At 38.8% G+C, this 25,905-nt stretch overlaps 1 long non-coding RNA gene across 2 annotated transcripts in view; it reads left to right on the plus strand.

The window, feature by feature from the left end:
- LOC133258258 (uncharacterized) overlaps positions 1–25,905 on the plus strand; it is a 231,702-nt gene that overhangs the window by 79,791 nt on the left and 126,006 nt on the right. Inside the window, exon 4 of one of the 2 annotated variants that reach the window (XR_009739890.1) lies at positions 9,866–10,252. The exons of the other annotated variant lie outside the window; for it this stretch is intronic. This is a non-coding gene — a long non-coding RNA (uncharacterized LOC133258258). Of the gene's footprint in view, positions 1–9,865; positions 10,253–25,905 lie in introns of those variants that run through there. 2 annotated transcript variants of the gene reach the window in all.

The raw sequence follows: 25,905 nt of genomic DNA on the forward strand, positions 1-25,905 counted from the left end.
GAGGAAGGTGAAGTGGAAGATTAGCTCTCCAGTTCCAGGACTTGCTTCAGAAACTCTGTCTGGTCTGTGTATGGTATCCTGACTGGAAAGAGGTTTTGGCCATATCTTTATATCATGGAAATTGGATGGGTTTTGCACATACACAGACCTGAATTTGAGTAACTTGACTAGATATTTGATATTGGGAAAATTATGTAAACTGTCAGAGTCTGGGTTTCCTCATTTGTAGAATACAGATGATATGACAATCAAAAAGCTGTTGAGAGCACTTGAAAATGCTTTAAAGGCAAGCCACACTGCCTCCTGGCACATAGTAGGTACTCAACAGATGGCAAATGACCTTTATGATTATGCTCAGGTTATTTGCTAGTTGTTTCCTTAACTCTGTGCTGAGTTTCTCTTTTCCATTCAAGTTTTTAAGTTTCCTACTCAAATCTGTCTTTCCCTATTTCTCTGTGTGTTATTAGCATGAGGTTTACATATAGTGTTTCTATTTCTGAATCTTAGAATCCTTGTATACACACACACACACACACACACACATATATTTTAAAAAGAGATCCTCATAATAGCCTGCAAAGTTGGCAGCCAGGAGGGTGTGTGTCCTTATTTCAGAGATGGGAATGAGTTGAGACACTAGGGAAAAAAAAAAAAAGGAAAGAGAGCATACAACAGGAGCACTTATTCTGGGGTTTATGGGCTTCAATTTCCTAAAACATAAATGCAAAAAATTTGTGGTACGTTTTGATCAAGAGAAGGTCTGTGGTTTTCATTGGATTCTCAGATGGTCTGGGATCCACCTCCTCTCCCCCAAAGCTTATGAACCACTGAGGTTAAAGACATAGGAGTCAAGAGAATGACTTGAAGGTGGTCCCTGGTTTCTGCATTCAGAATAGCAATGTGTGGTCGGGGTACCACTTCCATTATAGTCCCTCGGGTTGCTTTTTAAGATGCGGATTCCTCACCCTATCTTAGACTGGCAGAATCCAGAGCTAGAGAATCTGGCATTTGAACAAGTTCTCCAGGTGATTTTTATGGCTTCTAAGGTTGGAAATCCACTGATATGGTGATAAAACCTGCTTTTGAAGTCAGGCCCCCATGCATGCTCCCACACATACAGCTGTGAGACCCTGGGGCTGTTACTTCAGTGTTCTCATCTGAAAAATGGGAAGGATTATCATATTTCTCTCATAAAACATGTGTGAACATTGAAACAGATAATGTCTGTACAAATTAAGGGCTTAATATGATAATTACTCAATAAATGTTAGCTGAACTGATAATAATATTATTACCGGTGTTATTATTATCAGTGCCTTTATTAGGAAGGTAGGAGAAAATTGAAGGCCCTGACTCTGTAGGAAGTTAACGGGTGGAGCTGACTGAGTGTTTACTTCAGTTGCTTTTGTGAGTCATCTGCTTCAACCACATAATATTTGTCAGTGATCAATTCTGTATTATGAAGACTACTGAAATGAGTAAATCAGTTAGATTATAGTTAATGGGAAATTTCCTTTCCTTCTTTCATTTTAGCAGCTTCTAATTTAAAAAAATGTTTGTTTCAAAGAGAGCTTTTTATATACAGTTTACTGAAAAATAATTTACTGTTTATTATCTGTGGTAAATTCTTTAGTTAATTGGTCGGGAATTTCACTCCTTGAGCCAGACATGTGAGAGTTTGAAGTCAAGTGGGCCTTAGGAAGCATTACTGTGAACAAAACTAGTGGAGGTGATTGAATTCCAGCTGAGCTATTTCAAATCCTAAAAAACGATGATGTGAAAGTGCTGCACTCAATATGCCAGCAAATTTGGAAAACTCAGCAGTGGCCACAGGACTGGAAAAGGTCAGTTTTCATTCCAATCCCAAAGAAGGACAATGCCAAAGAATGTTTAAACTAGTGCACAATTGCACTCATCTCACATGCTAGCAAGGTAATGCTCAAAATTCTTCAAGCTATGCTACAGCAGTATGTGAACCAAGATCTTTCAGATGTATAAGCTGGGTTTAGAAAAGGCAGAGAAACCAGAGATCAAATTGCCAACATCTGTTTGATCATAGAGAAAGAAAGGGAATTCCAGAAAAATACCTACTTCTGACTGTGTGGATCACAACAAACTGTGGAAAACTCTTAAAGAGATGGGAATACCAGACCACCTTACCTGTCTCCTAAGAAACCTGTATCCAGGTCAAGAAGTAACAGTTAGAACCTTACATTGAACAACTGACTGGTTCAAAATTGGCAAAAGTACTCCTTAACTCCTGTCAAGGCTGTATATTGTCACCTTGATTATTTAACTTCTATGCAGAGTACATCATGTGAAATGCCAGGCTGGATGAATCACAAGCTGGAATCAAGATTACTGGGAGAAATATCAACAACCTCAGATATGCAGATGATACCACTCTAATGGCAGAGAGTGAAGAGGAACTAAAGAGCCTCTTGAGGAGGGTGAAAGAGAAAAGTGAAAAAGCTGACTTAAAACTCAACATTCAAAAAACTAAGATCATGGCATCTGGTCTGATCACTTCATGGCAAATACTTGGGGAAAAAGTGGAAACAGTGACCGATTTTATTTTCGTGGGCTCCAAAGTAACTGCAGACAGTGATTGCAACCACAAAATTAAAAGATGCTTGCTCCTTGGAAGAAAAGCTTTGACCCTAAACAGCATATTAAAAAGCAGAGACATCACTTTGCTGACAAAGATCCATATAGTCAAAGCTGTGCTTTTTCTAGTAGTTATGTATGGATGTGAGAGTTGGACCATAAAGAAGACTGAGTGCTGGAGAACTGATGCTTTTGAACTGTGTTGTTGGAGAAGACTCTGAGAGTCCCTTGGACTGCAAGGAGATCCAACCAGTCTATCCTAAAGGAAATAAGTCCTGAATATTCATTGGAAAGACTGATGCTGAAGCTCTAAAACTTTGGCTACCTGATGTGAAGAGCCGACTCATTGGAAAAGACCCTGATGCTGGGAAAGATTGAAGGCAGGAGGAGAAGGGAATGACAGAGGATGACATAGTTGGATGGCGTCACCAACTCAATGGATATGAGTTTGACCAAACCCCAGGAGATAATGAAGGGCAGGGAATCCTGGAGTGCTGTGATCCATGGGGTCAAAAAGAGTCAGATGTGAGCTAGCAACTGAACAACAAATTATGTTGTTTGAAAATTTTAAATTGTACTTAAATTTCTTTGGCTTAACTGACAATTTTTAGGAATCGAAACATAGTTGAAGGCCCAACTAGGGAGACATGGGATTTTTATTGCAGGTGCTAGAATTCTAGAGGATGTTGCCTAATGTTGGAATTGTTGCCTAACTTCACAAAAGACTGGAAAATTCATTTAAGAGTCTCCTTCTGAAAGAACTTACAAAACAACTGAGAAAGTCTTATAAATTACTCTCTCTCATCTTCATAAGGACATACATTACTGTCCATATATATTAACCTTATTTTTAAAAGATAAATGAATTTTTAAAAGGGAACAGGAAAATGCATCATTATAGACATATATATACATATATATGAGTGTGTGTGTGTGTGTGTGTGTATATATGTTTCAGTTTAGTCGCTCAGTCGTGTCTGACTCTTTGTGACCCCATGAACCACAGCACACCAGGTCTCCTTGTCCATCACTAACTACTAGAGTTTACTCAAACTCATGTCCATTGAGTCAGTGATGCCATCCAACCATCTCATCCTCTGTCGTCCCCTTCTCATCCTGCCTTCAATCTTTCCCAGCATCAGGGTCTTTTCAAATGAGTCAGTTCTCTGCATCAGGTGGCCAAAGTATTGGAGTTTCAGCTTCAGCATCAGTCCTTCCAATGAATATTCAGGACTGATTTTCTTTAGAATGGACTGGTTGGATCTACTTGCAGTCCAAGGGACTCTCAAGAATCTTCTCTAACACCACAGTTCAAAAGCATCAATTCTTCGGCGCTCAGCTTTCTTTATAGTCCAACTCTCACATCCATATGTGACTACTGGAAAAACCATGGCTTTGACTAGATGGACCTTTGTTGACAAAGTTATGTCTCTGCTCTTTAATACGTCTAGGTTGGTCATAACTTTTCTTCCAAGGAGTAAGCGTCTTTTAATTTCATGGCTGCAATCACCATCTGCAGTGATTTTTGAGCCCCCCAAAATAAAGTCTGTCTCTGTTTCCACTGTTTGCCCATCTATTTCCCATGAAGTGATGGGACCAGATGCCATGATCTTCGTTTTCTGAATGTTGAGTTTTAAGCCAACTTTTTCACTTTCCTCTTTCACTTTGCTCAAGAGGCTCCTTAGTTCTTTGTTTTCTGCCATAAAGATGGTGTCATCTGCATATCTGAAGTTATTGATATTTCTCCCGGCAGTCTTGATTCTAGCTTGTGCTTCATCCAGCCCAGTATTTCTCGTGATGTACTCTGCATATAAGTTAAATAAGCAGGGTGACAATGTACAGCCTTGACATACCCCTTTCCCGATTTGGAAACAGTCTGTTGTTCCATGTCTAGTTCTAACTGTTGCTTCCTGACCTGCATATAGGTTTCTCAAGAGGCAGGTCAGGTGGTCTGGTATTCCCATCTCTTGCAGAATTTTCCACAGTTTGTTGTGATCCACACAGTCAAAGGCTTAGGCGTAGTCAATAAAGCAGAAATAGATGTTTTTCTGAACTCTCTTATATATATAATATGTACAAATATTTGGATTATAAATGGAAAATCACACAGTTGAAATGAAGACCAGAAGCCAAGTCAAATGAAAAAATACAAAAATTAATAATGCTACTAACTCACATTGAACTTAGGGCTTAGTATTGGTTGCTATATATATTTTTTTTAACAAGTTGCCCATGAGAGGAGCAAATGGCAAAGTCCTCTGGTGGCAGTGAAGTACTCAGGTAAGAAAGACATGCAACAAAGGACAGCAAAACCCAGGTACATAAGCCAACGAGGAGGAACAGCAAGCAATTTAAATTCAAAGCAAATTCACAAGTCTCATAAGGAATATTTTAAGGAAACACAGCTATGAATTAAAAATTTGTGGTAACTGTTGAGAAGATAGTGAAGTGGTAACGGAAGAACCTGCTGAGAAAAGTTCTCCGTTTCTTTTCCCTCTTTCATCTTCTCTTTGACAATGAATTGTCTCAGGTTTCTCTTCAGCTCCTTATCAAGTACTGCTCTTTGCTTTATGCGCTTGGATATGGCTGCAGCTTGAATTCGTTCTTCAAACCATCCTCTGGCACTCTGAGGTTGTGTGTCATCACCAGACACTGTCATGGCCCCATTTATTGTAGGGACAACTCAGAAATGTGATTGAGTGTGGAGCAAATACCCACATGGTGTCAGGGAGCAGTTTATGTGGCTTGGGCCCATGAGATTACCAGGTCAATATGGTCCAGCTGCCTAAATTGATAGAACCACTGTGTCTCCCAATCATTTCCTCATGTAGAGCCAAAACTTAAAACTACCAGCAACAGGGAAATATCTGGGCTGAGCATGGAATCAAGCCAAGTGTGTCCACAGTCAATTGAGAAGAAAATGGCCTAATTGGAAGCTCAGGTCATCTGTCTTCTTCAGATCTAATGTCAGTCACCATAACGTCCACTGTGCCTTGACCTGAGGGAATTTCCTCTGCTCCATGTGTGCCCAAATTCCCCTGAGACTTTCCTCCCACCCCCAGTCTCTAGTTTGTTAGTTTAGCTGGTGTATTTTCACTGGTATATTCTGTCCTCTCAGATTCCAGACCTGTTCTCCAGGAGTAGGGCTGGAAAATTGCTTCATTGCTTCACTCAGATAAACCTCTAGGAAAAAGTTGCCTCTGCAGATCAAGCTCACGCTCTTATGCATCTCATTCACTGGGTCTGTTTCTCCGAGTCTCTCTCTCACATGCACATTTATGATGTTTCCATGTTCCATGTTTTCTCTGTCTTTGCTCTCTCCTTATTTTTATAAGTGTTTCCTCCTATCTTTCACACACAAGTTTCCTGCTAACTGTTATTATTTCCCTTGTATTAATATTAACTTTCATTATGGGTCCTATGCTCATGATCATCTTCTTTCATTGCCTCAATCTATTTTCAGTCTTGCTGAAACTATACTTGTGTGTGCGTGTTCAGTCACTCAGTCTTCCTGATCCAGGGATTGAACCTGCATCTCTTGCATTTCCTTCTTTGGCAGACAGATTCTTTACCACTAGCACCACCTGGGAAGCCCGTATGTATGTGTATGAAGTTATTAATATATATATATATATATATATATATACACATATTATATCGGAGAAGGCAATGGCACCCCACTCCAGTACTCTTGCCTGGAAAATCCCATGGACGGAGGAGCCTGGTAGGCTACAGTCCATGGGGTCGTGAAAAGTCGGACATGACTGAGCTACTTCACTTTCACTTTTCACTTTCATGAATTGAAGAAGGAAATGGCAACCCACTCCAGTGTTCTTGCCTGGAGAATCCCAGGGATGGAGGAGCCTGGTGGGATGCCGTCTATGGGGTCGCACAGAGTCGGACACGACTGAAGTGACTTAGCATACATATTATATACATAATGAAATTAAAAGGGAGAGCACCGTCTCTTCTGAATCAGATGTCTGTGGGAACTGTTACCTTTCTCAGCTCTCCAGTTAAAGAGTGATGTTCCTCAGTCCCGTGCAAACAGCAGTTGACATAGTATGTTTAGTCTGAAGCTTGGACTTAGCTGATTGGTATACTTTGTTGTTATTCCATTAGCTCTTGAATGACATACAAAATTTATTTAAAAAGTCGAAATCTTGTAAGGGATATTTCCACGCATTCATTTCCTATTGGAGCATTTTCTTTTGACAGAGTCAACTCGAAAGTCTCCTTGGGAGATGATAAGGTGGACTGGCACAAGAGGACAGAATGGCTGTGAATGTCAAGGTTCCTCCCTCCCACGACTCTGGTCATCAGACTGACTTTCTAGGCATAGAGACAGGTGTGTGAGTCTCTCAAAGAGCCTGAATAAATCGAATCAAAAAATGGATGAAGGTAGTAGTTCAGTTCAGTTCAGTCATCAGTCATGTCCGACTCTTTGCCACCCCAGGCTTCCCTGTCCATCATGAACTCCTGGAGCTTACTCAAACCCATGTCCATCATGTCGGTGATGCCATCCAACCATCTCATCCTCTGTCGTCCCCTTCTCCTTCTGCCTTCAATCTTTCCCAGCATCAGGGTCTTTTCCAATGAGTCAATTCTCCGCATCAGGTGGCCAAAGTATTGGAGTTTCAGCTTCAGCATCAGTCCTTCCGATGAATATTCAGGTCTGATTTCCTTTAAGATGGACTGGTTGGTTCTTCTTGCAGTCCAAGGGACTCTCAAGGTAGTAGTTTCCAGCACTCAATATCTTCTGTGGGCTAATAGGCAAAGCCAGGGACCATTTCAAACTCGAGTTTCTGCAGCACAGGAGGGTTGCATAAATAAAAGTAACAGTTAAAAGTTGGCAACTCCACTCAGGGACAATCAATCTAACATCTCAAGGGTATGGTTTGGTGAAGTGAATCCAAAAGTAGGAATGAAGTTCATGGGCTATGATTTTGGTCTTCTTCCAGGCTTGCTATTAGCATGCTATGTGACTGGGTCTGTGCCTCCGTCCCACTCTCTTAGTACTCTGGAAGACACCGCCACATTCGCTGAATTGGTGTACAAATTTACTAATGGAGGGGAAGTGATTTATAGCCTCAAATTGATAAGTAGTAGCATGTGATCATCTCACATTGTTGTACACTAGCCATACCTGACATAATGTACCTCGGTCTATCAGCCAATGGTTATTAGCAAAATATGGTTTAACAAAATATGATTGTATTTATCCTGTGTTTAACTTTAGTTGACAATGTCTGCATTGCCTTGTGCTATTTTAACCTATATATTTTCTTTGAAGTATGTCTCCAACTTAATGATTTGCATGTGGTACTCTTCTTAGATTATTTTTATGTTTTTTTCCCCTCTACTCCTTTCCAAGTTGTTCTCTTTCTTAAATGTCCTTTCTTTGTCTTTATCATCCTAGAATTTTGCTTTAGTCCTGGTATTTATTGAACCTCTTCTCCAATGTTTCATTAGCATTTCATCCATGGATTCCTTCACATAGTTCAGCCATTTTTATACTTAAAACTTTTAAACCTTTGATTAAACAAATACATACACCAAAACCCACAACATTTCTTTGACTGGGTTAAAAAGAAATGTCTCAGAAATGAATACAATTCTTATAAACATGTTTATCTACCATATTAAGTTTGAAACAGCTTATTTAACATTGCACATGGTACAAATTCTAAGTTTAATTTCTTAAAGGTTCAGTAAATATACACTCAGAGATGCCTATAATTCTTATAAACGTTCCTACCTGTCAGTTGTCAATGTCAACATTTGTGAGTTAACAGATGACATGCTTTGACACAATTACTAAACCTTGTCTGTTTATTTCTGGAGGGATCATATGAAAGCCACATCCAGCTGGACCTTGGAAAAATACACAAATTTTACATAAAAAATAGAGGTTTTTCCAACAGTATATCTGTCTGTAAGTCTTAGGGGTTTTATCCATGTCCAGTTAGACAAATTTCACCTCTTATGGCCAGTCCTATGCTTTAGAGACAGTGGCATTTGATAAAGGTTTTGGTTGTCAAAATATTTTCACTAAATGCTGCCCATTATCAACTGAGATTATGTATACACACATACAAATACATAAACAAATACATGAAGGAGATAAAAGAGAAAGCAAAAATCACTCCACATCTCACCACCCAGAGATAACCATCTAAGTTAAGATTCTGCTGAATGTGTTTAAAGTAATTTCTCTGCATGTAAGTATATAGATAACCACATAAGCAAAATTTCTACATAAATTGAATCATAATATACACGGCTCTTTGCAGCTTTCCTTTTTAATCAATAATATGTCCTGGACATTTATGCATGTCGTGGACACTGATGTTATTCAATACTTGTCTGTTTCATCAATTTTAATGACTGTATAATATTTCCATTACACACGCATGTTGAAATTTATTTAGTCATTCCTTTATTGATGTAAGCTGTTTTTAGTTTTTTCAATTTGCAAATAATACTGGCATGGACATCCTTTGTGTTTAACTCTTTCCAACTATTTCCTTAAGATAAATTCTTAGAAATAGTTCAAATGGATAATTTTACACATGATGCCAAATTGTCTCCAGAGGGGTTTTGTTTCTTGTATAAGTTATAGTATAACTTTGAAAACACTAGTCCTGGAGGACACAGGATTTTTGTTGTAGATAATAAGCTAAAGACAGAAAAATAGTGGAGGTATGATGAGTTCAGCTACCATGCATGTTGGTTTTCTGATAGTAGCCTGAGTAAGGGTAGGATTGGGGAGAATGGAGGCTTTGAAGTCATTTCTGTGGAGGATGAAATGGGAGTCAGGAAGATGTTGTAACAACTATAACAAGAATAGCAACAAAAAGCCCAACTTAAACAATTAACAACTACTAAGAATCCCATGGACAGAGGAGCCTGGTAGACTACAGTCCACGGGGTCACCAAGAGTGGACACGACTGAGTGATTTCACTTCCGTTTCAAGACTTTGCTATCTGTATTAATGTACATTCCTATAAACTTATGGCATAGCTTGGATTTTTACAGTTTTGAAGTCTTTATTTGTGTGTGTGTGGGCAATGAACAGAGGGCTGCTTTATTTGGAAGTTGAGAATATGTTTATTTGGGATTATGATAAGTAAAAGCCACCTTTATTTAAGAAGATTGATGAGGGGAGGGCACTCAGTTCTAGCAACTGGGGGGGAAAAAAAAGCAAGCTGAAGATGGAGGAGAAGACCCTTTTGATCAATTAACTATGTGCTCCAGGTCCCTGAAGGAAGACAGAGAAGGCTGCCTGAAATTAGGAGATTGCCTGGATGGAATGTGACTGATGGAGTCAATCTTGTAAAGGACCAAGGACATAGAAAGATGAGAAATTTTAGCCAAACAGGAAGTATGTTACTTGCATGGTTATTTGTCTCTCCATTCTTGATGTTCCTTCTATAGTCTGCTAAAGAAATAGTTTTATTCCATTTTTCTATCATTATGTATCTTTCTCCCCATCAGACTGCAAAGTAAAAGGGAGAAAATGAGAGGATACTTTTACATAGACAAAAAAATAAAGCAAAAATACCAAAGTGAACTCTGCATTATATTTTAAAAATTGCTGTTATCCAGTTGCTAAGTTGTGTCTGACTCTTTTGCAACTCCATGGATTACAGCATGGCAGGGTCTTCTGTCCATGGGGATTTCCAGGCAAGAATACAAGAGTGGGTTGCCATTTCCTTCTCCAAGGGATCGTTCCAGATCAGGGTTCAAATCCATGTTTCCTGCATTGTCAGGTGGATTCTGTACCACTGAGCCACCGAGGGAGCCCATATTTTAAAAATACATCATGACTAGGTATAATTTTTCCTCAAAATATAATAATTATTTGATATAAAAGAGCCCATAAATGTAATTCAAACTCTTAAGAAAGTTAAAAAGGACAAAAATCTATCTCATTGGATGTACAAAAAAAAGGAATAAATAAAATTCAGTACATTCAGAATTTTTAAAAAGTGGTCTTAAAAACGGTATCAGTTTCCTGTGGCTGCCATGACAAATTGCTGCAAACTTGGTAGGCTATATCAACACAAATTTATTTTCTAATAGTTCCAAGGGCCAGAAACTCTAAGGGGCTAAAACCAAGGTGTTGTCAGATCCAGTTCTTTCTGGACAATTTAGGGGAAACTATTTCCCTATCGTTTCTAGTTTTTAAAAGTCGCCTGCCTTCCTGGCTGTGATCTCTTCCTCCTATCACATCATCTTTCTCCCCCTGCTTCTATCATCACATTGCTATTTTTTTCCTTTAGTTTCTGTAGTCAAATCTTCCTCTGCCTCCTTGTACGTTAAATACTTTTGTGAAGTCCCTTTTGCCATAAAGGTAACATTCATGGGTTCTTGGGATGAGGATCAGGATGCGTTTGGGGCCTTTAGTCAGCTACAGTGGAGAAGGAAATGGCAACCCACTCCATTATTCTTACCTGGAGAATCCCATGGACAGAGGAGTCTGGCAGGCTACAGTCCATGGGGTCACAAAGAGTAGGACACAACTGAAGTGACTGAGCATGAACACGTGTATTCAGCTGTAGAAAGTTAAGATCACGAGTATAAATTGGTCTGTTACTTTGTAGAGGCCAAGTCTGGAGGATCTTATAGCACTGAAAGTGTACATCTTCTGTGAGGTGGGTTTTGCTCCTGGCACATGTGCAAAGGAGACACAGTCAAAGATGTTCATTGCAGCATTGTCTACATTGAAATAAAAACCCCATAATATTATTATGGGGACAGTTAAGCACAGTGTTGTAGCTAGAATATAGTTTTTGGAGCCAGCCAAACATAGCTTTGAGTCCTGGTGCTATCATTCACTAACTAAATAATGTAAGACAGAAAGTTTACGTCTGTGGTGTACCTTCTTCTTCTATAACCACATCATTGGGTTATTGTGAGGATTAAATAAGTAAATCCATGTAAAATGCTTAATTACACAATGCTTAATACATGATACACTTTAAAAATGTGTTTAACAACACCACCACTAACGAGGATAATAGTACAGGTGAAGGATTAACCTAGCTGGTTGTGAAGCAATTAAATGCTTAAGGGGACCAAAGAAAAAATTCTCTTCATACTGTATTGCTCCAGAAAACAGATCCCAGGATCTGAGTGGATATTAGAGGCTGACATATTTTAAACAAATGTAAGAAAGAACCTTCCAACACTTACGGCTTTCCAGTGATAAAGCAGGCAGTGGAGCAAAATTAAGAGAATTCTGTCTCTGGATGTTTTCAAACAGTATACAGGACTATCTGGCAGACATGTTGCCAAGGAGATTCCTGTTTCAGTAGGAGCTGGAAGAGATATATTTTCAGGTCTCTTCCAGGTCTAATAATTTAATTATATTTTATTTATTTAAAATATTTAATTGGGTTTTTCTTTGAAATTAGCGTTCCTATAATAAGCTAAACCACAAAGTAACACAATAATGAAGTTGCAAAGTCCTATATCTACTCCTAATTCCGTCCTTCTAGGGTAACTGATATTGACAGATTGGTTTGTGCTCCATTTCTAGGTTTTTCTTTATACTCACACGAAGTTAAGAAAACACACGCATGAACTCCACTCCTCCACCCCCAGCATTTTCTAATTAGAAATTTTCTAATCTTTCTAATTTTCTAATCTTAAGCCATAAGATTATACTATTTAGGCTGTTTAGCAGCTTGACCTTTTTAAATTTAATATATCATGGATATAACTGATTTTAAAGTTCATGTAGAAGAATGTGTGCTTGAAACAGTAAGACAATTTTGAAAATTGCCTTATCAGATATTAAAATTTATGATAAAGCTACTTAATCAAAACTGTGTGACACTGAAACAAAAATAGATAGATAAATCATAATAGGGAGTCCAGGAATAATTCTAAATTCAAATGGGAATTTTGCCTTTTAAATTACTAACAAAATGATTTCCAATCCTCCCATTTATGTAGGCGCTTACTGTGTCTCATATATAAAGATGATAATATAGAAATAAAAGTGAATTTAAGGAATTAAAAGTATAACATTAAAAATATTAGAAGAACACTTAGGACATCCTGTGTATAACCTTGGGTGTGTGTGTGTGTGTGTGTGTGCATGTGTGTATTGAGGTAGACTTCTAAACAACTTGAGAAATCTAGAAGCCAAGAAGATTGAAAATTTTAACCACAGAGTAAATAAACATTTTCTTGGAAAAAGAAAATAGGCGAAGTTGAAAACAAATCACGTAGGGAGAAAATATTTATAATTCATGTAACAGTCAAGGAGTTAATGTTCTCATGCCCTTATTATATTTTAAAAAATCCTACAAATTGATAAGGAAAAACTAAGTAACCCAATTTTAAACTGGACAGAGAATATGAACAGGTGTGCTAGATGGGAGAGGCAAGCAGATGAATAATCACACAAATGGAAAGATGCACACACTACCTGTTGTCAGGGAAACGCAAGTCAAAGTAGCAACAAGCTGTCATTTTCACATGCTATACTGGCAATAATGTAAAGCACTCATAACATCTAGAAGTAAAAAGAATGTGGGGAAGTAGCCCTCATAAATTGCTCTTGGGAATGTGAAATGTCCTCTTTGGAAAGTGATCTGGCAGATTAAAGTCAAAACTATTGGTCTTGCCTTTATGACTCTCTCCTACAGAAATGAAGTCATTAGAATATAAGATGACATATTCTTCAAGGATTCTTACTGTAGAATTGTTTGAAGTGGCAAAAAGCTGGAAAAATCATCAATGTGTATAATGAGGGTATTGAATGGATAAGTAATGGTACATTCATACAGATCATTTTAAAGAAGAGATACTGACTTGGTGGGAAAATCATAATTTAATTGATTAATAAGAAACACTTTTAAATTATAAAAGTGTACATAGAAAGTCTAGAAAATTAAAAAAATAAGTGTTAAGAATATAAACTTTTACGTTTCTTAGAGTTATGTTTTGGCTAGTTTTCTAGTTCTGCATGTGTATGTATGTATGTGTGTGTATGTGTCAGTGCATATGTACACATATAAATACAACATACATTTATATAGTTATATTTATTCCTACTTATATTTGAATTTTTAAGCTTAGCATTAAATGGCATTTTCTTCCCATAAAGATGTATTAAATACTATTTTAAATGCCCTAATATTAGTCCATCCTGAGGCTATAGCATTACTCGTTTTTGCCACTAGAAATTGAAGTGGTTTACTGTCTTCAGTGTTTAAAATAATACAATGGTTTACTCATACATTGCTGGTGGGAATGTATAATAGTGCAAACACTCTGAAAACATTTTGGCAGCTTCTTAAAAAAATAAACATGCAAATACCATGCGATCCAGCAGTTAAATGCTTGGGTATTCCTCCCAGAGAAATAAAAAGTTACTTCACAAAAAGCCTGTACACAAATGCTCATAGCAGCTTTATTTATAACAATCTCAAGCTGGGAAAAAACCCATGTATCTTTCAATAGGTGCACATCTACATCAGGGACTACTCCTCAGCAATAAAAAAGAATGAATGTTTGAGGCATGCAGCTTGGATGAATCTCCAGGAAATTATGCTGAATGTAAAAAGCCAGTCTCCCAGATTTCACACTGTAAGAGTCCACTGATGCAACAGTCTTGAAATGACAACATTATAGAAATAGAAAACATATAACTGATTGCCAGAGGTTAAAGAGGAGATGGGAGAGAATAGGAAGGAAGTGGATGTGAGTATAAAAGGGCAACGTGGGAGATCCTTGTGATGGAAATGTTCAGTTTCTCGACTTTATCAAGGTCATTATCCTAATTTTGATTTTGTATCATTGTTTCGTAAGATGTTATCATTAGGGAAAACTGGGGGAAGGGGACAAAGGATCTCTCTGTATTTCTTCATACAATTAGCTGCATGTGAATCTACAATTCTCTGAAAACCACAAGTTCAAATTTGAAAACATTCCGTGCAGTGAGCATTCCTATGCATGTGGCATCTCTGTTTTGCTTCTCTAGACTGTATTCCTGGAGGTGAAATTTCTTCTGCAATTGTATTAATGCTTTTAAGGCTTTTGAAACACATTGTCAAACTGCTTTTCTGGAAGCTTTGTACAGTTGAGTGTGTATATTCTGGTAAGGGAGGTTGTGGCTACAGCTTTTCTATAAAAAGGACCTAGCGTTGTGGGACACAGATGACATTTCCAGAATCAGTATTCAGTGAAGTCAGGCTTTTCCATGGCCTCTGGCTCTTTGGAGTTCTGCAGAACTAAGTGGTGAACCTAAGGCCTCATAACGTTTTGTTTTGTTTTTCCCCAAGAAGTATGCTGCTTGCTTTTAAAGAAAAAAGGTGAGGATGGTTGCCTGTTGGTGCATTTCTATTAAAGATGTCCTAATTTTGTAAATCATTGTGTCTGTAATACATGTAGTTTTGTTTTCAGCTTGTTTATAGGGCATGTGGAGTGTTAAAATAAGGAAAGGTGCGTTATGCACAGTGCTGTGTGTACTCCATCTATGTGAGTCTGCTCTTCCTAACTCTCATAAATGTGCCAAAGCTTTCATCCTTCAGTTGTTCTACTGCTGCTGCTGCTGCTAAGTCGCTTCAGTCGTGTCCAACTCTGTGCGACCCCATAGACGGCAGCCCACCAGGCTCCGCCGTCCCTGGGATTCTCCAGGCAAGAACACTGGAGTGGGTTGCCATTTCCTTCTCCAGTGCATGAAAGTGAAAAGTGAAAGTGAAGTCACTCAGTCGTGTCCGACTCTTAGCGACCCCATGGACTGCAGCCTTCCAGGCTCCTCTGTCCATGGGATTTTCCAGGCAAGAGTACTGGAGTGGGGTGCCATTGCCTTCTCCCTCAGTTGTTCTAAGTAGAGAGTTAGTCATCTTTAAGTGTTTCTTAGGAAGTGTTAAGGTTCTTTTTTTGTTGTATGATTTTCAAGTTTCACTTTATGTGCTCGGTAGAGTCTTCCAGGAAAATGACATTTTCATGGCAGTCCTTTGTTCATGTAGGGCTATATTTTACTTGAAACTACTTAATTTGATCTCTTTGCATAATTTATTAAAGTATAGCTGATAACATTTAAATTAGCTAGTACAGAAAAAAATCGGAAATCAATTTGTTTTGCTAGTCTTTTAAGACCTGGAGTTTATGTGATTTTATATAAAAAAATCATTGCCTTTAATTCAATTTAAATAAGTGCTCTTAATCAGTCTGTAAAAATTGGGTTAACATTTTTGAATTATTGTTACAATTGTGGCCATGTAGGTTTTGATGAAAGAGAATTGGTTAATTTACGTAGCGAATCAGTCATTCATTCATCTGTTTTACTTATTTTCTTCCTCCTTACACATTATTTCACATTTCTCTAATTACTCCTCCTTTTCCAAAAACAAAGTTCCAGGCTTTTCTATTCCTCTGTATGAGCAAATCCTCACCCTGCCTTGCTTCTTTTTTATTGCTCTTTTGTGGATTTTTTGTCCCTTTTGGGAGAAGATGGCCCTAAATGATAAAGATAAGTTACGGATAACTTATGAAATAGAATAATACATGCTATATTTTTCCCAAATCCTTTTATTCTTACTGCCTTTTTTTTTTTTTTTGGATTACCACTGTGTATTGAGCATACATCTTCATCAAGTTGTCCAGAAAGACGACTAAGTCTTTTTACAGGTCTGGAAGCTCTCCATGTCTTCCTCAGGGCCAATGTTAAGAAGGATTGTAAATTGCCAAAAAGCAAAAATAAAAATTCAGATGTAATGAACATCTTATGATAGAAGTGATTGAGTTCTTGGAAGTGAAAAGTAATTGGATCTAATTGTGAAGCCCAATTGTTTATAGCAGGAACATGTGTAGAATTTATGAGTTTGGATGGTCTACTCCACACTGAATGTAGGTAGTGTTAGCCCCAAGTAACTACATAAATAAAGTGTGTTACTTCACGTCACGCTTCTTATTGGGCAAACCAGATGACAGTGTTGCTGTTCCAACGGTGTTTCAGGCTCTTCCACTAAAAAAGGAGGTCTGGATCAAGAGTGCCCCATGGTGGTTCTCAGCACTGTTTTTTTTGTTATGACTTCATGCCATTCGTGTGTGTAATCTGTACCTCTCACTAGTTATTCTCGCTAGTTATTCACTTCATTGGTTCTCAACAATGGCAGGGCAAAAAGTGGTGGCAGTAGGGTGCACTGGGCACGTTTGGCAGAATGTTGGGGCATGTGCTCTAAAGATGCCCCTAGGAGATTATGATCCACTATTCCCCGCATTGCTACCTGCCCTACTCCTGTTTGAGAATAACATAGCAAGGGATATAAGGAAATACTCCGTTTTACTCTGGGCTTTCCTGGTGGCTCAGTGGTAAAGAATTCACCTACCAATGTAGGAGATGTGGGTTTGATCCCTGGGTCAGGAAGATCCCCTGGAAAAGGAAATGGCAACCCACTGCAGTATTCTTGCCTGGGAAATCCCATGGGCAGAGGAGGCTGGTGGGCTACAGTTCATGGGGTCACAAAGAGTTGGACATGACTTAGTGACTAAGCAACAACAACATTAAACTCTGTGCCAAGAAATGGAAATTTCCAATATATTGTTTTCTTAGAAAGTTATGAATTATCAAGATTGACTCTAAAAAATATTATATAGACAAATAATATGAAAAAATTTAATGTCAAAGATTTATATCCAAAAATGGAGAAGGCAATGGCACCCCACTCCAGTACTCTTGCCTGGAAAATCCCATGGACGGAGGAGCCTGGTAGGCTGCAGTCCATGGGGTCGCTAAGAGTCAGACATGACTGAGCGACTTCACTTTCGCTTTTCACTTTCCTGCATTGGAGAAGGAAATGGCAACCCACTCCAGTGTTCTTGCCTGGAGAATCCCAGGGACGGGGGAGCCTTGTGGGCTGCCGACTATGGGGTCGCACAGAGTCGGACACGACTGAAGCGACTTAGTAGTAGTAGTAGTATATCCAAAAAAGTTTTAGAACCATAGGGTTCTGCAGATAACTTCTTTCAAACATTCAAGAAAGAAATAATTCTAATGATATAAATAAGCTGTTCCTATACAACCATATAGGAGAAGAGGGCGTCAGAGGATGAGATGGCTGGACAGCATCACCAACTCAATGAACATGAACATGGGCAAACTCCAGGAGATGATGAGGGACAGGGAAGCCAGGTGTGCTGCAGTCATGGGGTGGCAAAGAGTCAGATACGACTGGGCAACTGAACAACAACAGCATGTAACCATGTGGACTTTCCTGGAGGCTCAGCGGTAAAGAATCTGTCTGCAATGCAGGAGACACAAGAGACTCAGGTTTGATCCCTGGGTTGGGAAGATGCTCTGAAGGAAATGGCAACCCACTCCAGTATTCTTGCCGGCAGTATCCCATGGACAGAGGAGCCTAAAGGGCTATAGTCCATGGGGTCACAAAAAGTCGGACACGGCTGAAGCAACTAAACACATATAACCATATATTTGTCCAGTGTTTTTTAAACAAAATGAATATGTATGCTATTGTTTGTAGGAAAAAAAACAAAGACTTCTAAACATTAAAGGCATTTATATCTATTTGGTGGAATTTGGGGTTTTATATTTTTATTCACATTTTATTTTCCAAATTCTCTACGTTGAACATGGGATATTTTTATCATTTTGTCTTTATAATTTTATAATTAATCTGTGCATTAACCTTTCTTGAAGAAAGAACGTAGATATGACTATGGTGAGTGATTGACAGGCAACCTGGACAAGGTGTGCAAAGCCTGTGACAAATACCCACCTTGCATTGAGGAGGTCTCCATGGTGCAACTTTTGTCACAGTGTTAACAGGTCTTCAGATTCCCCTAACCTGGTGGCTCTTTGTCCTGGCTGAATGTTAGAATCATCTAGGAAGCTTTGAAAATTATCTCCATGCACTGGTATATATATTTTTAATCCTCCCCAGTTGATTCTAACAGGCAGCCAGGCCTAGACCATTGTCAGAGGCTCACTGCATATGTTCTGACATTTTGCTTCATTTTAGCAGCCAAGGAAGTGGAAGCCAGGGGTCCCTCTGGCAGGATAAGCTGAGGCAAGTGAAAGCCCATCCTGCTCCCAGTCTGTTTTTTGGCCCTTTGAGTGTAGGGGCAGAGCTTGCTCTTCACCAGTGTGTTTGCCAGGTATTCAGTCTGAATATCTGTCCTTCACTGAGATACAATTTGGGATAATAGCTCTCTAGTGAAAATTACTCATTATGAGGCTATTGTTTACATGAACTCTTCAGTTCAACCCTTCTTAGGGAACAAGAGGTTTAGTTTAGTTCCTAGTGATGTACAGTTCCAAGAATTTCCATTACACCTGGCAGGGATGTCAATTCTATTTCTTATCACTCAATAAAACAATTTATTAGGAAAATAAGGTTTAAAAGTGCCAGACTACATACAGTTCAGCCCTTGGAAATCACAAATGTCCTAAATCTTGTTGGACATCAGGAGAGGCAACTTAGGGTATGTCTTTTCTTACAGCTCCTGGCTGGGAGCTGGGTCCTGAGGTCTGTGCTAGGCTGGGGAATGAGACTGTGCAGATGGTTGGAGGCCAAGTGAGAAGGGCCTGGACAAAGCCTGTTGGCTCCAGTCTGAAGTCTGGCTATGGGCTTTGGTCTTGTCTGCTCTAGGTACACTTGGTTATTATCACAAATAGGAAGCCCAGTTTCTTGGCGGTAGCCAAGGAAGAGGAGCCAGGTGGGTCCTTAAGGAGTGTGACATGAAACAGGGCTCTATTAGGCAGTTCTTGGTTTTTCCATTGAACTTTAAAGGAGGGGGCAGTAAGGATAAATGATGAGGGAAAAAATGGAGAGCACAAATTTTTCTGTCTTTCCCAAACATTCTCTTAAGTCCTGTTACTTCCCTGTCCATTTTAGGTGATTTATCTTTAAAATGTACAGCCCTCTGGAGCAGTAGGAAAATCATTACTGTACCCATCTAGCTGCAGGAACACTTAAGCCTTCACAAAGCCAGATCTCTCTTCCTTCTTGCCCTCGTCATGCAGTGAATCACAAAGATTTTGTAGATGCAAGTATTTTCCATCAAGCTTATGAATAACACCACTTGGCAGAAGACCCTGAACAAAGAACCAGACTGCAGTGTTTTGTAGTGACTTTACATACAATGTGCCTTAATTACTGGCATGCCTGTCAAGAGCTTATTCCCACACGTGTCAACACTTTCTTAATACACTGTAATTCATCATGTTAGCATGGCAGGAACAAGGTACTCTCCGTCCTTGAACTCCTCTTTCTCCCATTGCTGGTCTTGAACTGTGCATCCCCCTGCAACGTCTTCGTCTGGTGAACCAAGAACAGACTACAGCACTGAAACAGTTAGATCCCTGGAGTCCGACAGAGTCGTACATCACCAAGCACTTTCTGTAGCACACTACATCCAAGAAGCACTGCTTTATCGTCAAAAGGACTTTCACTTAATAACAGCAGTAAATCCTGAAAGGCAGTCTAATTTTAGACAGACAGCTTGGCTAAGAAGGAATCCTATCATTTACTCCTTTTGACAACTTTATTCATTGAGTTAATTTTCAGGCTAGTTGTATGATTAAATTAAGATAAAATTTACTTCTCTTTATTAAAAAAAAAAAAGAATGCCTTTTGAATTGGGAGAAGGAGGACAGGATGGGGGAAAATGAATTCTAAATAATAAACATTACAGTTCAGTTGGAAATAGAGTAATTTGTAAAGCTATATTATATTTCCTAGATCATCTCTTAACCCTTTGGCTTTTTGGAGTGAATTTAGAAGTGGGCTCTCAGCCCAATTTTAGGTGGTTTAGGGGAGAAGGGATGAATCTGAGTCTTGTCTCAGGGGAAAATTGGCATTGAATTCCAAAGCAACTGGGTTGCTTAACTTTTGCATTTCATTTATATAGCTTAGGAGAGAGAAGATAAATTTATCTACCCAGAATTTTAGATTGCCTGATGTATGTTTCACATGATCTCTTGGCTAAGACAAGCATTTTAGAGAGTTTAGAAGGAAGGGCCCACAGATCTGAGTATGGGAAGCAGAAACTTTGTTTCTGGTGCTGCTGAGGCGTCAAGGAAAGTTCTCTCTGTGTGTCCATATTCCTGTTCTTTGATGACCATTTCTTGTCTTCAACTGTTGAAGTGGAATACGTGAGTGGGGTCACTGGAGAGACCATCTGTTTTACATCAATCTTTTGTATTAATTCACATGGCATTTTTCAAAAGTTGGAGCAAATTACATGTGGTAGAGCTATATTCAGTTTGGTTCGGTTTGGTTCAGTCACTCAGTTGTGTCCGACTCTGCGACCCCATGAATCGCAGCACGCCAGGCCTCCCTGTCCATCACAAATTCCCAGAGTTCACTTAGACTCATGTCATCGAGTCGGTGATGCCATTCAGCCATCTCATCCTCTGTCGTCCCCTTCTCCTCCTGCCCCCAATCCCTCCCAGCATCAGAGTCTTTTCCAATGAGTTAGCTCTTCACATGAGGTGGCCAAAGTATTGGAGTTTCAGCTTTAGCATCATTCCTTACAAAGAACACCCAGGGCTGATCTCCTTTAGAATGGACTGGTTGGATCTCCTTGCAGTCCAAGGGACTCTCAAGAGTCTTCTCCAACACCACAGTTCGAAAGCATCAATTCTTCGGCACTCAGCCTTCCTCACAGTCCAACTCTCACATCCATACATGACCACTGGAAAAACCATAGCCTTGACTAGACGGACCTTTGTTGGCAAAGTAATGTCTCTGCTTTTGAATATGCTATCTAGGTTGGTCATAACTTTTCTTCCAAGGAGTAAGCGTCTTTTAATTTCATGGCTATATTGCTGCTGCTGTTAAGTCGCTTCAGTCGTGTCCGACTCTGTGTGACCCCGTAGATGGCAGCCCACCAGGCTCCCCCGTCCCTGGGATTCTCCAGGCAAGAACACTGGAGTGGGTTGCCATTTCCTTCTCCAATGCATGAAGTGAAAAGTGAAGTCACTCAGTCGTGTCCGACTCTTCTCGACCCCATGGACTGCAGCCTACCAGGCTCCTCAGTCCATGGGATTTTCCAGGCAAAAGTACTGGAGTGGGGTGCCATTGCCTTCTCTGATGGCTATATTAACAGTCCTTAAATTTTAATATTTGTCAAATATGGGGCATAAGAATGCCATAGTATAAAACATATGAATGCTTTTTATAAGCATTCATATAAAGTTGAGTTGCTTCTTAGCAACTCTTCAGCCCATGATAGCAACAGTTTCATCTCTCTCTCTCTCTCTGCACATAATCATGACACTGTTATAATGAAGTTAAGACATAAAAAGAACCATACTTTTTTCTGTCTTCTAGAGACTTGGAATCCAGGTGTGTGTTTTTTGTGTATGGTGAAGTGCCAGCAGCAGGGATCCTGATGGTAAATGTAGAGGCTGTGGAGGGAAGGGATGTGGGGTGATCAGTTTAGGTTCCAGGGAGGAGTTGTCACTGGAGTTAGACCCTGACTCATAAAGAGGTTTTATCAGAGCACAAGAGAGAGTGAACTCCAGGAAAAGAGAAAACATACAATAACTTATGAGGATGCAACGGAGACACCTCGAAAGAAAGTTTTCTAACTTTGTGGTGAGACGTAGCACGTTAAAATATATTTTGAATGACTTGATAGGATGATAAAACTTAATATATAGGCTTTTCATTCCAAACTTGCTTCTTTTCTCGCGTTCCTTTGTGTATTCATGGACCCAACATCCCGTCTGATTTCCAGGTTCTAAATCTCAATAGGATCTTTGCTCCTTCTCTTTCACTTTGCTTACATCTGAATGTGCAGCGAAATCCTGTTGATTGTCTGTAGTATCTCTGCAAGCCCTTCCTCCCCTCACTACTCCCTTATCCCTGATCTCAGACTAGCAATAACTTCTCCACTGAGCTCTCAGCCTCCAGTCTCCCTGCCTAATTTATTATGCTTTAGCTGTTGGGTTAGGTTTTTTGGAAGCACAGTCTTACACTCTCTGGCTCAAAAACTTCCAACAGTGCTCACTGCTTATAGAAAAATTTCCAGATTTCCTTTCCTACATGCAAGAATCGCTCCACTCTGGCTTTATAGAACTTTTTATCTTCTATAATGCAATTAATGAAATGCCACGCCATGCTTTTCTAGTTTTTAAATTTTTCTTTCTACTTTGAACTCAATGTCTCTGGTCAGTACTTAAAACATGTTTTGTTGAAAAAGAATATTGGAGTTTTGAACATTAAAAGTTAATATATTGGAGGCTTTTATGAATTGGTAATTGAAATAACATTAATAAGAATTAGATATTTATAGAAGTATTTCTATTCATATATAAGACTAACATTGTAAAAGTTTTATTCCATTTGCATTTATTCAGTGGTCCTATTGGTTACTGGTAGAATTAGAAATTCTTTGAATCTCTTCTCTCTCAATAAAATTTGGTAACCAAAAGTTCAGATATAAGATTAGAGCCAGAGAAATAGGAGAGGAAGATGAATATAGTAGAGTAATATTCTGTAATTATGTTACATTGCACTAATTAGATAAATTCTACATTCCCATGATTTAATAGAATAAAGGCTCATTTCTCACCACATAAAGTCCTGTGCAGTTCAGGCAGCCCTAGAAAGCATATCTCCTCCAGGCAGAGGCTCTGGGGTCCAGGCTCCCTCCATCTCAACACATGGATGCATAAGCACAATGGTGTTTATATTCACACAGTGTTTTCTCTCATATTCTATCAATTATAACTAGTCAAAAGGTCCTGCCTATGTGCAGGGCACCTAGGAAGTAGAGAGGAGTATATTTAATACTTGGTAAGCGCTACCATCTCTGCCACAGAAAACAAGGAGTTACTGAGAAGGATGCTGGTAGAGCCCTAAGTATTAATACAGAAGATAGGCATTTGCCTGTTGCCAGCTGTGTGACTTTTGGCAATTTGTTGAGCCTTCTGTGCCTCAGTTTTCATACATGTATATAAAATACGTTTATGATAATAATATTAATAATAATAATATCATGTAGAGTTTATAACTCCTATAAAGCAGTTGGAAGAGTGCCTGGAACATTTTAAGTTTTAGTTGATGTTAGCTATTATTATTAATATGAAAAACATGGGATAGGAGATAAAAAAACCCATGACTTGGAATAAATTTCTTAAAAATAAGCTTAGTGGGAAAAATAAAGGCATCTTTAAGCCTTGACAAGCTTTGGGGAAATAATTATACAGTTGTCAAGTTGTCTATCAGGTAATTTTCTTGAGGATTTGGGATAGAGGAGAAATATGGTTCTTTTGCTGTTATTATTTTTAAAGGAATCTTTCTGAAAATTATGCTCAGAATACCAGATTTTAAACTTATGAGAGAGATAAAGAGACTTCAGTTGACAAGACCAGCCTTTTAATCATCAGACAGTAGGATATACTGGAGGATGATTTTTCTTTTTTTGGTTAAGTTTTGTTGATGTATAGTTGATTTACAATGTTGTGTTAATTTCAAAGACAGAAATATAGATCAGTGGAACAAAATAAAAAGCCCAGAGATAAATCCACACACCTATGGACACCTTATCTTTGACAAAGGAGGCAAGAATATACAATGGAGAAAAGACAATCTCTTTTAACAGGTGGTGCTGGGAAAACTGGTCAACCACTGGTAAAAGAATGAAACTAGAATACTTTCTAACACCATACACAAAAATAAACTCAAAATGGATTAAAGATCCAAACATAAGATCAGAAACTATAAAACTCCTAGAGGAGAACATAGGCAAAACACTCTCCTACATAAATCACAGCAGGATCCTCTATGACCCACCTCCCAGAATATTGGAAATAAAAGCAAAAATAAACAAATGGGACCTAATTAAAATTAAAAGCTTCTGCACAACAAAGGAAACTCTAAGCAAGGTGAAAAGGCAGCCTTCAGAATGGGAGAAAATAATAGCAAATGAAGCAACTGACAAAGAATTAATCTCAAAATTATACAAGCAACTCCTGCAGCTCAATTCCCCAAAAATGGGCCAAAGAACTAAATAGACATTTCTCCAAAGAAGACATACAGATGACTAACAAACACATGAAAAGATGCTCAACAGCACTCATTATCAGAGAAATGCAAATCAAAACCACAATGAGGTATCATTTCACGCCAGTCAGAATGGCTGCGATCCAAAAGTCTACAAGCAATAAATGCTGGAGAGGGTGTGGAGAAAAGGGAACCCTCTTACACTGTTGGTGGGAATGCAAACTAGTTCAGCAACTATGGAGAACAGTGTGGAGATTCCTTAAGAAACTGGAAATAGAACTTACTTATGACCCAGCAATCCCACTGCTGGGCATACACACCGAGGAAACCAGAATTGAAAGAGACACATGTATCCCAATGTTCATCGTAGCACTGTTTATAATAGCCAGGACATGGAAGCAACCTAGATGTCCATCAACAGACGAATGGCTAAGAAAGCTGTGATACATATACACAATGGAATATTACTCAGCCGTTAAAAAGAATATATTTGAATCAGTTCTAATGAGGTGGATGAAACGAGCCTATTATACAGAGTTAAGTAAGCCAGAAAGAAAAACACCAATACAGTATACTAACGCATACATATGGAATTTAGAAAGATGGTAATGATAACCCTGTATGCAAGACAGCAAAAGAGACACAGATGTATACAACAGTCTTATGGTCTCTGTGGGAGAGGGAGAGGGTGGGATGATTTGGGAGAATGACATGGAAACATGTATAATATCATATGTGAAACGAATCGCCAGTCCAGGTTCGATGCATGATACAGGATGCTCGGGGCTGGTGCACTGGGATGATCCAGAGGGATGGTATGGGGAGGGAGGTGGGAGCGGGGTTCAGGATTGGGAACATGTGTACACTCATGGCGGATTCATGTTGATGTATGGCAAAACCAATACAATATTGTAAAGTAATTAGCCTCCAATTAAAATAAATAAATTTATATTAAAAAAAAACAACGTTGTGTTAATTTCATCTGTTCAGCAAAGTGAACAGAAGAATGTACGTATATATTCTTTTTCACATTCTTTTCCATTACGGTTTGTCACAGGATATTGAATATAATTCCCTCTGCTATAGAGTAGGACCTCGTTGTTTACCCATCCTGTGTGTAACAGTTTGCCTCTGTTAATTCCAGATTCGCATTCCTCCTCATTGGCAACCACAAGTCTGTTCTCCATATCTGTGAGTCTGTTTTTGATTGGTAGATATCTTGATTTGTATCATATTTTATATTCCATATATAAGTGACATCATATGGTATTTGTCTTTTCTCTTTCTGACTTTCTTCACTTA

The sequence above is a fragment of the Bos javanicus genome, chromosome 12 (assembly GCF_032452875.1).
Source record: "Bos javanicus breed banteng chromosome 12, ARS-OSU_banteng_1.0, whole genome shotgun sequence".
NCBI classification, from domain to species: domain Eukaryota; kingdom Metazoa; phylum Chordata; class Mammalia; order Artiodactyla; family Bovidae; genus Bos; species Bos javanicus.